At 39.6% G+C, this 13,809-nt stretch overlaps 1 long non-coding RNA gene across 1 annotated transcript; it reads left to right on the forward strand.

The window, feature by feature from the left end:
- Positions 1 to 350: 350 nt before the first annotated feature.
- On the forward strand, positions 351 to 11,739 carry LOC116034391. The gene is made up of 3 exons (XR_004101070.2): positions 351 to 842; positions 10,243 to 10,244; positions 11,729 to 11,739. It is a non-coding gene; the product is annotated as an uncharacterized LOC116034391 (long non-coding RNA).
- The last annotated feature ends 2,070 nt before the right edge of the window (positions 11,740 to 13,809 follow it).

Genomic DNA, 13,809 nt, shown 5'->3' on the forward strand with positions numbered 1-13,809 from the left:
ATATGCAAATCTCAACAGTGCTTCGAAAATCAAAAAAAACCCGATATGAAACACCGACTCATACCCTGCGACCGAATCAAATATTGTGAGGACTGTCACATGACATACCGGACGGCTAAAAAACCACACGTCTGTAGAATCCCAAAATGTCTGCATTGTAGAGTGCCTTTAGGTGCCACAATGCACGAGTGCTTTATCCAGCCCCTCAAACGCGAAGAAATTAGTGATAAGTATCTCTTTTACGATTTCGAGACACGATATCATGACGGTCGCCATGAAGCGAATTTCGTATGCATTATGGATATGGATGGCAGGAAAAACTGCTACGAAACAATACTACTGATGAACGATTCTACTTACGATCAGCGATGGATAGACTCATTCAGTTTTATTCCTATGGCTCTATCTAAAACACCAGCAGCCATGGGGTTCTCAGATCTGCTCAAGGGATTTTTCCCCCATGCCTTCAACACACGAGAGAATGAGAATTATATTGGGCCGTATCCTCAACCAGCTCTATATGGTTATGACGCTATGACTGACGAGTCTAAGAAAACGTTCATGGAGTGGTACGTTACGGTCAGCGACACACCCTTTGACTTTCGAAAAGAGCTGCTCAACTATTGTGTTAACGATGTGACGGTTTTGCTTAAAGCATGCAAAATATACAGAGAGGCCTTCCATGAGTGCACTGGCCTAGATCCGTTTGCATATGCGACATTGGCCTCCTCCTGTATGGGAGTATTTAAGACGTTGTTCATACCCAAAGATGCTGTTGCTCTGACATACGAGGGTGCTTACATTAGGCAAAACAAGACGTGTTCTGACATTTCAATACAGTGGTGATGTGATTGGCGGAAGGCTGTGGCCAATAACCCAGACGTTAAGGAGTTCATGTTAACATATGAAAAGCCTGTGCGTCTCAATCCTCGAGAAGCCCTCTTTGGAGGCCGAACAAATGCTATGAAGTTGTATCACAAGGTAGAAAATTATCAAAAAATCAGATACTATGATTTTACAAGTCTGTACCCAACTGTTTAAGCCAAAAGAGATTATCCAATAGGGCACCCCCAAATAATACACAAGGATTTTGATGACATAAACACATACTTCGGTATTGTGAAATGTACGGTTGTGCCCCCCAGAGGACTGTATCACCCCGTACTCCCCTATCACTGTAACGGTAAACTGATGTTTCCTTTATGTGCAGCGTGTGCCGTTCAGATGAATCAGACAACACATTGTGTGCATAGTGACCAAGAGCGCCAGCTGTCGGGCGTGTGGGTGTCGTTTGAATTACAAAAAGCCATAGAGAAAGGGTACCGGATTGACTATATAACAGAGTTTGTTTCGGGGGGTCCTAAATGCTACGCTTATAGGACGGCACAAGGCCATACACAGGTTAAATGCAAGGGTGTAACCCTTAATGCCGCAAACGCCAAAGTGGTTACACATGAATCTTTAATTGGTCTTGTTCAATCCTTTGTGACCAATCAGCAGCCTCCTAACCAGCTGACCACGAATGCATTCACAATAAAACGCAACAACAAACAGTTTCATCTCAAAAACGACACACTGACACGGAAAGTACAAGTTGTTTACAACAAACGACGAGTTCTCCCCGACTATACAACTGTCCCTTATGGCTACTAGTAATAACAATAGGCATGTTGCAGGATTTGATGGTAGGCTACAACACCCTTTCAGCATCGTTATTAGCGGCCCCTCTAATTGTGGAAAAACATATTTTGTCAAAGACATTATTGAAAACAGGGCATCTGTTATTTCACAAAAAATAGATAACATTGTATACATCTATTCATGCTGGCAGTCCATATATGATAAAATGCTTAAAACAGTGAATATAAATTTTGTGGAAGGGCTCCCCGAATCGTTCTGCGACGAAACATTACTGCCTACCGCTAAGAATAATTTGCTCATTATAGATGATTTAATGAATCAAGCCTGTGATAATTTGGAAGTTCAAAAGATTTTCACGCAGTATGTCCATCACAGAAATATTAGCTGTGTATACTTAGTGCAGAATCTGTTTATTCAAGGTAAAGTGAGTCGTACAATCAGTTTGAACACAAACTATATGATTCTTTTCAAAAATGCTAGAGATCAGCATCAGATAAGCTTACTGGCACGACAAATGTTTCCCGGAAATACTAAATATTTTTTAGAAGCTTTTAACGATGCCACTAGTTCAGCATACGGCTATCTGTTGATAGATTATAAATCCACAACCCCCGATATTTTAAGACTCAGAACCGCTCTGATATCCCCGCAGCAGGTTGTATACATTCCAAGAAAAAAGGTGTAATAATGTCAAAACGAATGGAACGAAATTTTATAATGTTAGACATGCTACATAAGGCATCGCCCAGAGCCAGAGGTGTCATTGTGAGCAACGCTAGTCCAGAATTTATTAATGCACTGTGTGAAATTGCTTTGAATGTGTTAAGAGGTAACATACCACTATCTAATATTCAGTACAAGCTGTTAAAGAAGAAGAAGAAAGTTATTAGACTGATAGCTGATAAAAAAATCAAACATTTAAAAAAAAAAAGACAATCAATCAAACAGGAGGGTTTCTACTGCCTCTACTGGGGGCCGCAATCCCGTTCATAGCAAGTCTTATCAACAGGAATTGAAATGGAGCACACTCAGAAAATGTTTTTGGTTCCTCAAAATCAATTAGCGGCATTACAGCAGCCTCAAACATCTGACTCCTCAAATGTATCTCTGCGACAGTCTGTACAAAGTGAATTGGATCGAGCCATGAGTGATATATTGAAACAGCCTGACATCGATGTATATGAAAAAGCTAAAAAATATTCAAGTATTCTGCAGAGATACCTAGCCATGGTGAAACAGGGCGAACGTGAGAAAAGTGTGATTACATTATCAATGCCCCAAGTTGATTCAAAGGATGATTCAAAAGATGATTCAAAAGATCAAGAAGAAGATATGTTAAAGACAGAAGTGTTGAAACATGCCTACAAGAAACAAAAGAAATGCGGAATACATAATGGCTTCATTATCCCATCACAATGACCAGATATCATGGACAAGTCAAGGGGAAATAGTTGAAAATAAGAATGTGTCAGGCAGCCACCTTTATGACCTACTGAAAAGTGTCACAACCCATAATAATGTTTCAGAACGTTCAAGACCAAAAGGATGGACCCTATTTTTAAAAACGTTAGCTAGCTTAAATGTGCCGCTATCCGTAATCCCAAACACAATGGTACGTCGTTCTATTGAGGCATTTAAAACAGGGGCACAGGCTGAAACTAATACACAATCACCTAGGACTGATTTACGCTCCCCTCGCACTCCTAGAGCAATAAGGCTTGCCCCTACATTTACGCCGAGCACACCTTCTGATTTACAAGTAACTAGTGCTCCTAGACCCTTTAGTATTACATCACCCATTACTATGACTCGTTGGGCTAGTTTTTAATCTATTTTTATATTTTCTAGTATTACACTCATTTTATATTTTCCTTTTTTAACCTATTTCTTATTATTATTTTTTCTATTGAGGGTTTTTTTTTCTATTGAGGGGTATTTTCTTTATTCAAGGATGTGAAAAGACAGTGTTGAATGTAACCTGTAACATTAAAGGAATGTGTATACATTTAATTTTATATTTTCCTTTTTTTAACCTATTTTTATTATTTTTTCTATTGAGGGGTATTTTCTTTATTCAAGGATGTGAAAAGACAGTGTTGAATGTAACCTGTAACATTAAAGGAATGTGTTTACATTTAATTTTATATTTTCCTTTTTTAACCTATTTTTTTATTATTTTTTTTCTATTGAGGGGTATTTTCTTTATTCAAGGATGTGAAAAGACAGTGTTTGAATGTAACCTGTAGCATTAAATGAATGTGTTTTAATTTTATCTGATGAATGCATTTTTCTGTATGGCTCTTTAAAAAAATAAAAATAAATAAAACAAATAAGACATTGTAAGATTAATATATTCTGCATTCTTTATTGGAAAACATCATTACACAATACTTTTTACCTATAGGTAGCGCATGAACATTGTACGCATTTAAATTTCTGATCGTGACACACATTGGGATGTATTCTGCTAACAAAATGACTAACCATCGTGTCGTTGCATACAAGATTAGTGCCATACATGTTCAATACTTTTGTATAAGGAATTTTTTTCTGAATATGAAAAGAAAATGCAGTGCTGACCACAGGTTGTAGAATAATTATTTTGCACTTGGATTGCTGAATGGTACATCTCCACACAGTTTTTTAAGAGGAAATGGCTGATTTCTTGAGGAAAAAAGCTAGGCGGGTGTCCAAAGCTATCAAAGAACAAACCATGCTTGTTCTTGGTAATGTAAATACCCAGCCAGTGTTCACCAGGCATGTTACTGGGTTGTGTATTTACAACTAACATAGCAGGTAATTTACAAACGACGTTTTTTGGGAGATGATCACAAGGCAATACTCCTAAGAAATTTGTGTCTCTAGTCATTCTTTGCATATTATCTTTGCACGCTAGTGAGTTCTATTGTATTCATCTTTAGTAGTGATCCAATAGAACTTGCCTTCGGTTAGATATTTCGATTATCCTGAGGGGGTTCTTTTTAATGCTCGGCGTCTGTACACCATGAGACCTTTTCCCTGCTGTCTGGATGCAACGGCATTCCTGACATTAGTCACTACATCTCCTATAATACTACTGGCAGCTGTTTTCAGATGAGGTTTGGCTATATTAAAACCCTTTTTTAAAAGAGGGACAGCGATATTTTCTTTATTCATGGATGTGAAAAGACTGTTGAATGTAACCTGTAACATTAAAGGAATGTGTTTACATTTAATTTTATATTTTCCTTTTTTAACCTATTTTTTTATTATTTTTTTTCTATTGAGGGGTATTTTCTTTATTCAAGGATGTGAAAAGACAGTGTTTGAATGTAACCTGTAGCATTAAATGATGTATTCATCTTTAGTAGTGATCCAATAGAACTTGCCTTCGGTTAGATATTTCGATTACAGAATCAAAAACAGAATAGCAGATAAGGGTCACCGTCCGTGGAAGTGGGTTTCTGAAGCGTACTTCCAATCGAACGTTATCGTTCTTAATCAGTGAAACGTTTCCTGACCCCCCACCATCAGGTTCCAAATTGAAACAAAAGAGTGTATATCCAGCTCCAAAATCGGATCGTGTTATGGCCAGCGACCGGTCTTTTAAATGGCGCCCTGTTGATTCCACCATCTGATAATATTCTCGTACATATTGGCCTCTTTGAAAAAGGGGCTGAAAAGGGCGGGCTGGGTGAGGCTGTCCATCTGCATAAAGACTGATGAACTCTGTATTATAGTTTCCAAAATTAAATGGATTACGGGCATATGATCCTGTATATGCTTCATTATCTACAAAAGCTATGACTACGAATTTAGGTATCTGTCCTATGAATAGATTTTCTTGGTTGCAAACACGTGTGCCTGTAGGTATGGAGAATGTTTTTATGGCTACACGGTCAATAGCATACTTTGCATTAGTATGCTGCAGGGCTTGACTATGAGCTAGTCTAACAGTTGGCGCCACTGATATTTTCTTGACAAATAGACTAGCAGACATTATTTTCACTGTGAATTGAACATTTCCCGGGGTCATTAATACAAAGTCGTCTTTTGAACGGATAAATTTCAGAGACATGTCGACACCATTTAGCAAAAGTTTTTCTTGAAAAAACAAATCGGCGTGTACTGGTGATATTAATTCCACAATATGGCTTTCAGATGTGTAGGAGCCCCTTTGCTCTAGCCCCAAATTATCGCCATTGATAGAAGTCTCATCCATTTTACCACCTGTGTCCTTACAAAATAGCCCTGTGCTAAATTGTGTGTCCAATGTGTCCTTTCCATAGTTAAGCAAACATTCTATAATTCCACGGTAGGGGTACGTATTTGAAGACTGGGTGATCAGTCTATCACCCAACATTATATCTACTTGCGAAAAAAGACTGCATCCAGGATAGTTTATAAAACCTACATCAGCTGCATTAGCCAACGACGTGCCATCAGGATTTGTAATCCATACACGCGTGTACAAGTACGAATCGTTAAGGTCTAGATAATCCTCTCCACTAGCCGAAATGAAAAATTCTATAGGACCATGGTCTGTTAGAGCTGACATTGGAGGTATTTCTACAAATGTTGATTTTTCGATAGATGTTTGCGTGAAAGGTACCGTGAACAAGTCGAGTTCTGTCTTCACACACTCTTCGGACTGATTATGAATGTATGCCATGATTAATTCCTTAAAATTAATCTAAAATATGTCTTTTGTCAGGAACAAAGAGCGTCGGTTCGGTGCTCTGCGTCTTCGGACAGCTGTCTTCTTTTTGACGACCCTTCGTTTTTTGCTTGTGTTTTTATTCTTTTTGTTCACAGGTTGGTTACGCCCACATCCTGAGGGGGTTCTTTTTAATGCTCGGCGTCTGTACACCATGAGACCTTTTCCCTGCTGTCTGGATGCAACGGCATTCCTGACATTAGTCACTACATCTCCTATAATACTACTGGCAGCTGTTTTCAGATGAGGTTTGGCTATATTAAAACCCTTTTTTAAAAGAGGGACAGCGATGGATAGACTCATTCAGTTTTATTCCTAAAACTGGTAGAGACATGGTCACAGTGCGAACGTAAGGACGCGCTAACGTCATTACGTCCGCGAGATGTGCTCCCAGAATCGGCCGCTAGAGACACGGTCGCAGTGCGAACGTAAGGACGCGCTAACGTCATTACGTCCGCGAGATGCGCTCCCAGAATTGGCCGCTAGAGACACGGTCGCAGTGCGAACGTAAGGACGCGCTAACGTCATTACGTCCGCGAGATGCGCTCCCAGAATCGGCCACTAGAGACACGACTGCGCCGCGAACGTAAGGACGCGATGACGTCATTACGTCAGCGTGTCTAGTGCACACAGCGGTGACGCTAATGAGCAAAGGCTACAGACGTTGCTCTTTCTACGGACTAGAAGAAGAAGAAAAAAGTAAACAACGGCAGAACTGGCAGCAGCATTGCCGTCAATGCTTCGATTTGATTGGATGACCTACTTCGTCAAATCAAACCTTCCATTCACCATAAAAAAACTCATTTTAACCTAGTAAGTTTACAAGAGAGACTTGCAGTCACTGTGAGAGTCCTGGCATCCGGTTGTCGGCGAACTCGTTCAGGCCTCCCGTTTCCGCTTTGTCGCGCGCTGGTGAAAAAAATAGCCGTGTGCGACAGCTGGGCGCGTGCCATAAATCGGACGTGCCGGCAGGATATGACATAATTTTGACGTCATGATGGCGCGCACCAGCTTGGATGCGTTCAGTATAATTCTCGCTTAAGGTCTGGCCCCTCCACACATACACTCCTGGATAGGAGAAGAAAATGGCCTGGGTTCTTTGCATTTTTTTAAACCAATCACAATCGTCTTGTGCGTCCAGCTAAGCTGTGGACGCAGTGATGGTGGCTCTGCAAATTGGTCTTGGAAAGGAACTTGTTTGGTTGGAACATTTGCACCCCGCAAAAGTAAACGCCAAATACAATATTAAATTGAGTTAACTGTTTACACAATACAGCAACATGCGCTATTTAAATTAGCTGGATACATGGTTAAAACCTCTTAAGGTTCACTGTACCGGGGACGGCACACCTTTTTCCTTAACCCTTTAGTCACTGCGGGGATTTTTTTCCCAAAACTTTCTTTTCTTCAATCCCCAAGAGTCCAAGGAAATGGAATATCTAAGCCATTATATCCAAAACGAGCTGTTCGCCTCACAATCTTGACGTTTCTGGCCGAATCACAACGGAAAATCGCTGAACTGTTTTTCATTTCCGCACTTGTATTGCGTCCTCGCTTCTCTCCTGAGTGTCCTAGCAACTCGATGTGGGCGTCACTGTATTCTCTGAGTTCTCAGGTTTCAATAGACACCTGCGGCCCGTACTACGAAGCAAGATCAACATGTCCTGGATTTCTTTCAGTTACCCGGCTTCACCTAACCTAACAACCGTGGTCCCGCATAAGCTGTATCACGACGCTGGTTATCAACTAGTTCAGTCAACCCAGGTTTTTCCAATCTAGTTCACATAAAAGAGGCGGTGTTTGCGCACCACGACCAATCGCAAACATCTACCAGAGCCGCATATTTTACATAAGAAGAGCAAACTATAATTCTACATAAATATGAAGAACACAGACACGGTTTTACAGGCAAAATGCGGGAAGGAAAGCTGGCATAAAAAGCCGACGCTGTTTTGCGTAAATCACAACGCTTATCCTATCAATATCACTTCCAGTGGTGTAGTCTACGTGATAGTAAGCTCCAGGATGTCTATATACCCACTTAAAAATGCCCAGTGACACGTAACATACTTTCTATTATATTTTTGATAAATTTTGAATTGTCATCCGTGCTTTTTTCTAAGGTATTTTTTTTACCGTAAATTGGTGCATAAAAGTGTATCGGAATGCAGGAAATGTAGCTCAGCGTAAATTCTGTCAGGGAGACTTCTAATACGTTGTCTCTATTCTCTTTAACTGATCAGCTGGGCAGTGGGTGTTTCGGTTCTGTATACCAATTAGAATCGGGCATGTATGTTCTATCCAATCACAGCATGACTACCTTGTTTTAAATATCTTCTCTCTCCCGTTTCTGTCAGTTGTATTTTCAGACGAATGCGACCCGCCTCCTCCCCTTCTACCTCCAGGCATTGTCGACGGTGTATCGGTCTTCTCCCGGCTGACGGCCCATTTTAAATCTCGGATTTTCTCACCACCACCGCCAGTGTCTAGATTCCATTGGGGGATATGTTTGGTTTTCCTAAACATTAGTGGTATAGATCCCCTTTACAATGGAGTCTAATCTCCAAATAATTGTTTGTACTTGTTTGGTTAAAGCAGCCATATTATGCTCATTTTCAGGTTCATATTGTATTTTAAGGTTGTACCAGAATAGGTTTACATGGTTTAATTTTCAAAAAACACCATATTTTTGTTGTACTGCAGTGCTCTCTCTCACTGCTGCAGATCCTCTTTTCAGCTGGTCTCTGTTTTAGCTACAGAGTGAGACCTCTTTTCTTCTTCTTCTTCTGTACTATCTTTGATTGCACTGCACATGTGCAGTAGCTCAGATGTAGATCATATCAGCTTGCTAGCTCCATAGACAGTAAAAGAAAGGCTGTTTCTACAACTTCGGTCAGTTACAAGGCAGGATTAGCTGGGAGACTTCTAAATGAGGGCGCACATGTAAGTAGTTCTTTTGTAGATTATGGTGAACTTGTGTGTGTTGTAGCAGTGATTTGCTATTGAGAACGAGGTAGCATGCTAGCGTTAGCATTAGCGTTAGCATGCTACGAGCTAATGGTTGCGGTTAGCCTGCTCGTTTCGGCTTGTGACGTCACAAGCCGTGCCGATTTTGAACAGCTCACCCAGAGACTGAAGACAGGACACATTCAGAAACCATATCTCACTCTAAACAGCATGGATGGATTTTTTTCAAAGTTTGTATGTGTGTGGAAGCACCAGAGACACAACATAACACCCCAAATCCCAGAAAAAGTGATTTTTTCATAATATGGGCACTTTAATTGTTAGTAATAAATGTTTGCATATCTGCAACGAAGTCTCTCCTGATTGAAATGAAGTCGCTGATGCTTAAAACTTCCCTGGGGGAGGACACCCAGGCCCCCCCACTATGATATGTCCCCCTCCTCCCCCAAAGGCAGATTCTGGCCAATATACAGTGCAGTACACCCACAATAATAGCCTACATTAGACTACACTGGTCACTTTCCCATCAGTCAGGCATAATTACACTTTTGCTTTCCATGAACTGTCGTTGCTTTAGCCTTTTATTTCAGTTGCAACCCCACCAGTGGTAAGCTGTGAGAGAAAATAAAAAAATATCAAAACATAATTCTAACCGATGTGCGTATTGGCAACACACGGCTGAAGAAGCCGACAAATAGCCTATATGTAATTCCCTATATCTTTCATAAATATACCCATCAGGGAATGTTAACGGGGTTGTCGGTCTCTAAATGTTTTAACTTTTATGAGCGCACCTCTCTCTCTCCACCCACCGAGCTCCAGCTGATCTTCTAAGAACGGTGACGCCGTTATCAGTCGAGTACTGATTGGTCAGTAGGCGGTGCTTTTACACCGGTTGATCTCTAATCTCCAACATAACCTGCTCCCGACCAGGTTAGGCGTTCAGCATAAGTTACCATGGCGATTGAACCCGATAACATCTAATCCACCTTCGTAGTACAGAAAACCCTGGGTTGAACCTGAAGTTAGCTCGTTAACGCCAAATCTCGCTTCGTAGTACAGGCCTTTGGTATAAGCCAATCGGTAAAGGTTTGCCTGTGATACACCAATGGGAAGCTGAAGACTCCTCGACGCGATGTGAGCCCACGTGCAAACGATCGACATTTGCTCGGACCAGTTAGATTTAAATGCTATAAGACCCGTCTACATTTTTAGCCAATGAGCAGACAAGTCGATAGACACCAAATTTGCCAGTGAAATTTTAACCCTGTAATGGCTGGAGCTGTGTCAAAGCAAAAACAGGGCCTCCTATAAGCATATCACATCCTGTGCAATTTATGATTTGAGCAATTAATGACTTATTTCTATATATTTTTGTATATAGTTGTTTCAAGTATGTGTATGATTGATGGGGGTGTGTTTGTGTATGTGAGAAGTGTTTTATTTTGTACTTTATTGGCTTTTTTCTTTGCACTTTTTAAATGGAAATCAGAAAAACGCACAGACATATGTGTAGAAAAAAATTCATATAAAATCCATTTTTGAGTCTTTTGGCTTCTGGATTATTTCTGTAGTAAGCTGAGACATGTGGCTATGGCATTGTGTTGTCTGTATCTCACTAGATGTGTTTACAGCAGTGTATTTTAATCATTTTACAGATGTATGACTTGGACGGAAATAAAAACCCTCCATTCTAGCCTCTGTAACTCTGTGTCAGTAAGGCCTAGAATCACCCTGACACTTGTAACAAAAACTTGAGTGTTTCCTTTCCAATGATATCAGGCACATCCCTGAGTGTCAAAGTATATGGGAGCTGTACCACTTTTAATTTGGGTATGACGTTTAGACCAAAAAGCTTGAAAATTCAAGCGTTTCTTAAGAGGTTAAATGTAATTTTCTCTTACCAGTGTATCGCCGTGTGTACTTTAAACATATTCTTTGTAAATCTTTATAATCATTCCCAGAAAGAACCAAACAGGCCTGACTGTTGCACGATCCAAATTTTCTTCACAACTTTCCCTTTTTTAGCGAAGCTTGCTAGCTTGAAGTTTATTGATGTTTCCTGAAACCAACAGAGTTTTGCTAGGCAAGGGATGTCCGGCGGAAGATCAGGCGGTGACGAATGTTCCAGCAGTTATTCGGTAAATGAATTGTCGTCGATCCAGACTAAGTGCACCATGATATGACACAATATTTTGTAATATACTGTCCCTGTAGACTCTACAGGGACAGTAAGAGCAACACTGGTGTCCTGGAATTTCAGTAGGCCTCATTGACTAAAAATATACACACAAAATAACATGAATTAGACTCTACAGCCATGCGGCTCTGTGAAGCTGTACAAATGCTAATGTCAGCAATGCTCACAATGACAATGTTAACATGGTTATCTTCAGCAGGTAATGTTTCCTGTGTTCATCTTAGTTTAGTATGTTAGCATGCTAACATTTTATGTTTAGCACTAAACACAAAAACATTCCCTGCAGAAGCTGATGGGAATATCATCAGTTTTGCAGATGTTTGGTCATAAAACAAAATCTGATAATGGTGCTAGATGAAAAGTCAGGGGATCACTAAAGTTATTACAATGTATGTAATATTACAATTTAGTTGTTACAAATTTAATGGCAATCCATCTGATTATTTCACTCAAAACCAAAAATGTCAACTTGCAGTCAGGAGACATTGTCTGGGAATTTGGAAATCTGTAAACGTTATAGCAATCGATCCAATAAGTATTTAAATATTTCATTCTGGACCAAATGTTGGACCAACTGGCATTGCCTCCTTAGAGCTGCACTGCTAAATGGCTAAAAACATAATTGGGAGCATAAGATCATTAAAAGAGAAATAGACTGCAACATATATTTATACATTATCTTCTGAACTGCTTTTAACAATGCATTAGCATGCTGAAGATATATTATACACAGCCCGAGACCATCATTTCACATTACTTCTGATATATATGAATGAATGAATGAATGTTTGTATCGGTTTGGAGGGAGCCAGAAACTTTTACCAGAACAGAGAAATTGGAATTTGGAACAAAGGAATGGGGTCAGACAGTATTTTCTTTGTCTGTTTGATATTACACAACTGGTACAGCAAATTGACTGAAGAGATGGGTATTCTATCTTTACAGCAGTCTGTACCAGATGAGTAATATGGAATTTCAGTTGTTGAGACAAATTACCATACTATGCTGTCATTTTCTATCTTATAATGCTTTCTAGGACTGAATTATATATAAAAAAGAGGATAAACAACTAAGCATTCAACTAAGCACCTAAAACAGTGTAAAAAATATATCAGCACTAGCAGGATGGAGCAGACCTTCAACGTGGTCTCTCTAAAAGTGTGTATTATCAAAATGACCCAGATATCAAATATGCCTTCCTGCCTGTGATCAATTACTGTTCTGGAGAGAAACACAATCACTTCTGTTTTTTTCACTTAGAAAATCTGGGTACATAATTGGACTTCAGTAAAAGATTAAAATAAAAATGCTTTACTTTTATTTCTACATTAAAACTTAAGAATAAAAGCTATTTATCACATTTATTTCATGTAAAAATGGTAAGCTCTCTTAGTCTCTTAAAGCGATAGTTTGGATCTTTTGAAGTGGGGTTGTATGAGGAACAGTACTTATCCATTGTCAGTGTATTTATTATTATTTTAGCCACCTAAAAAAAGGCACCACTTTAAAAAACAAAACAATATAAGTTTAAGTTTATGCTAAATTTAGAATATTTTTACAGCTTTACCTTGCCATCAGACGGCCCTTTTTTTGGCACTTAATTTTCTCAACAATAGAACTTATTTAAATTACTACTGTATTTTTATTTCATCAAAATTTTCATTTCGTTAAGGGATTTCAGACAAATAAAATAAACGTTTTTGCGGAATAACACATAACTAAATATATGTAAGAATAAAAAAATAAATAAATAGAAATAAACAATGGGGCAGGTGTTGGGTAAATTGTTGTCTTTGATTGGCAATTTTCTCTCTGAGCATGATTAACCGTAGATAGTAAGAAATATAAATCTTTAGCCAAATAATGACAAACTCACTACGGGAATTTATAATAAATTATAATTATTGCTTGGGTAGCCTACATTTGAAGTAAAAAAAAATTCTACGAAGGGAGGGAGAAAGATGGATAAAGAATTCTCAAAGAAGGATGGCTTGCCCAGGGCCAGGCCAGCTCAGCGGCGTCTTTCTCCATGGTCACGTCCCTCTGTCTGTCCTACCTACACCGACCCCGCACCCTGTCCCCCCTGCCCTTCTACCTGCCTGCGCACTGTGCCGCTTCACATGAGGAGAAAGCAGAGAGGGGAGGGGCTGCTCCTCAGTCACAGAACAGAAGAGAGAGGTGACTGTTTTGGCGGCTACAAGAGAGAAATACCTTGCGTGCTCGCTGGACAATACTGGGGTCTTTTCAACAGAAAGTCGCCAGATTTGTCGCTAGTCGCTTTTGTGAAAAAAGTTGCTAAGTCGCT

Source organism: Sander lucioperca, chromosome 4, assembly GCF_008315115.2.
Source record: "Sander lucioperca isolate FBNREF2018 chromosome 4, SLUC_FBN_1.2, whole genome shotgun sequence".
Taxonomy (NCBI): Eukaryota; Metazoa; Chordata; class Actinopteri; order Perciformes; family Percidae; genus Sander; species Sander lucioperca.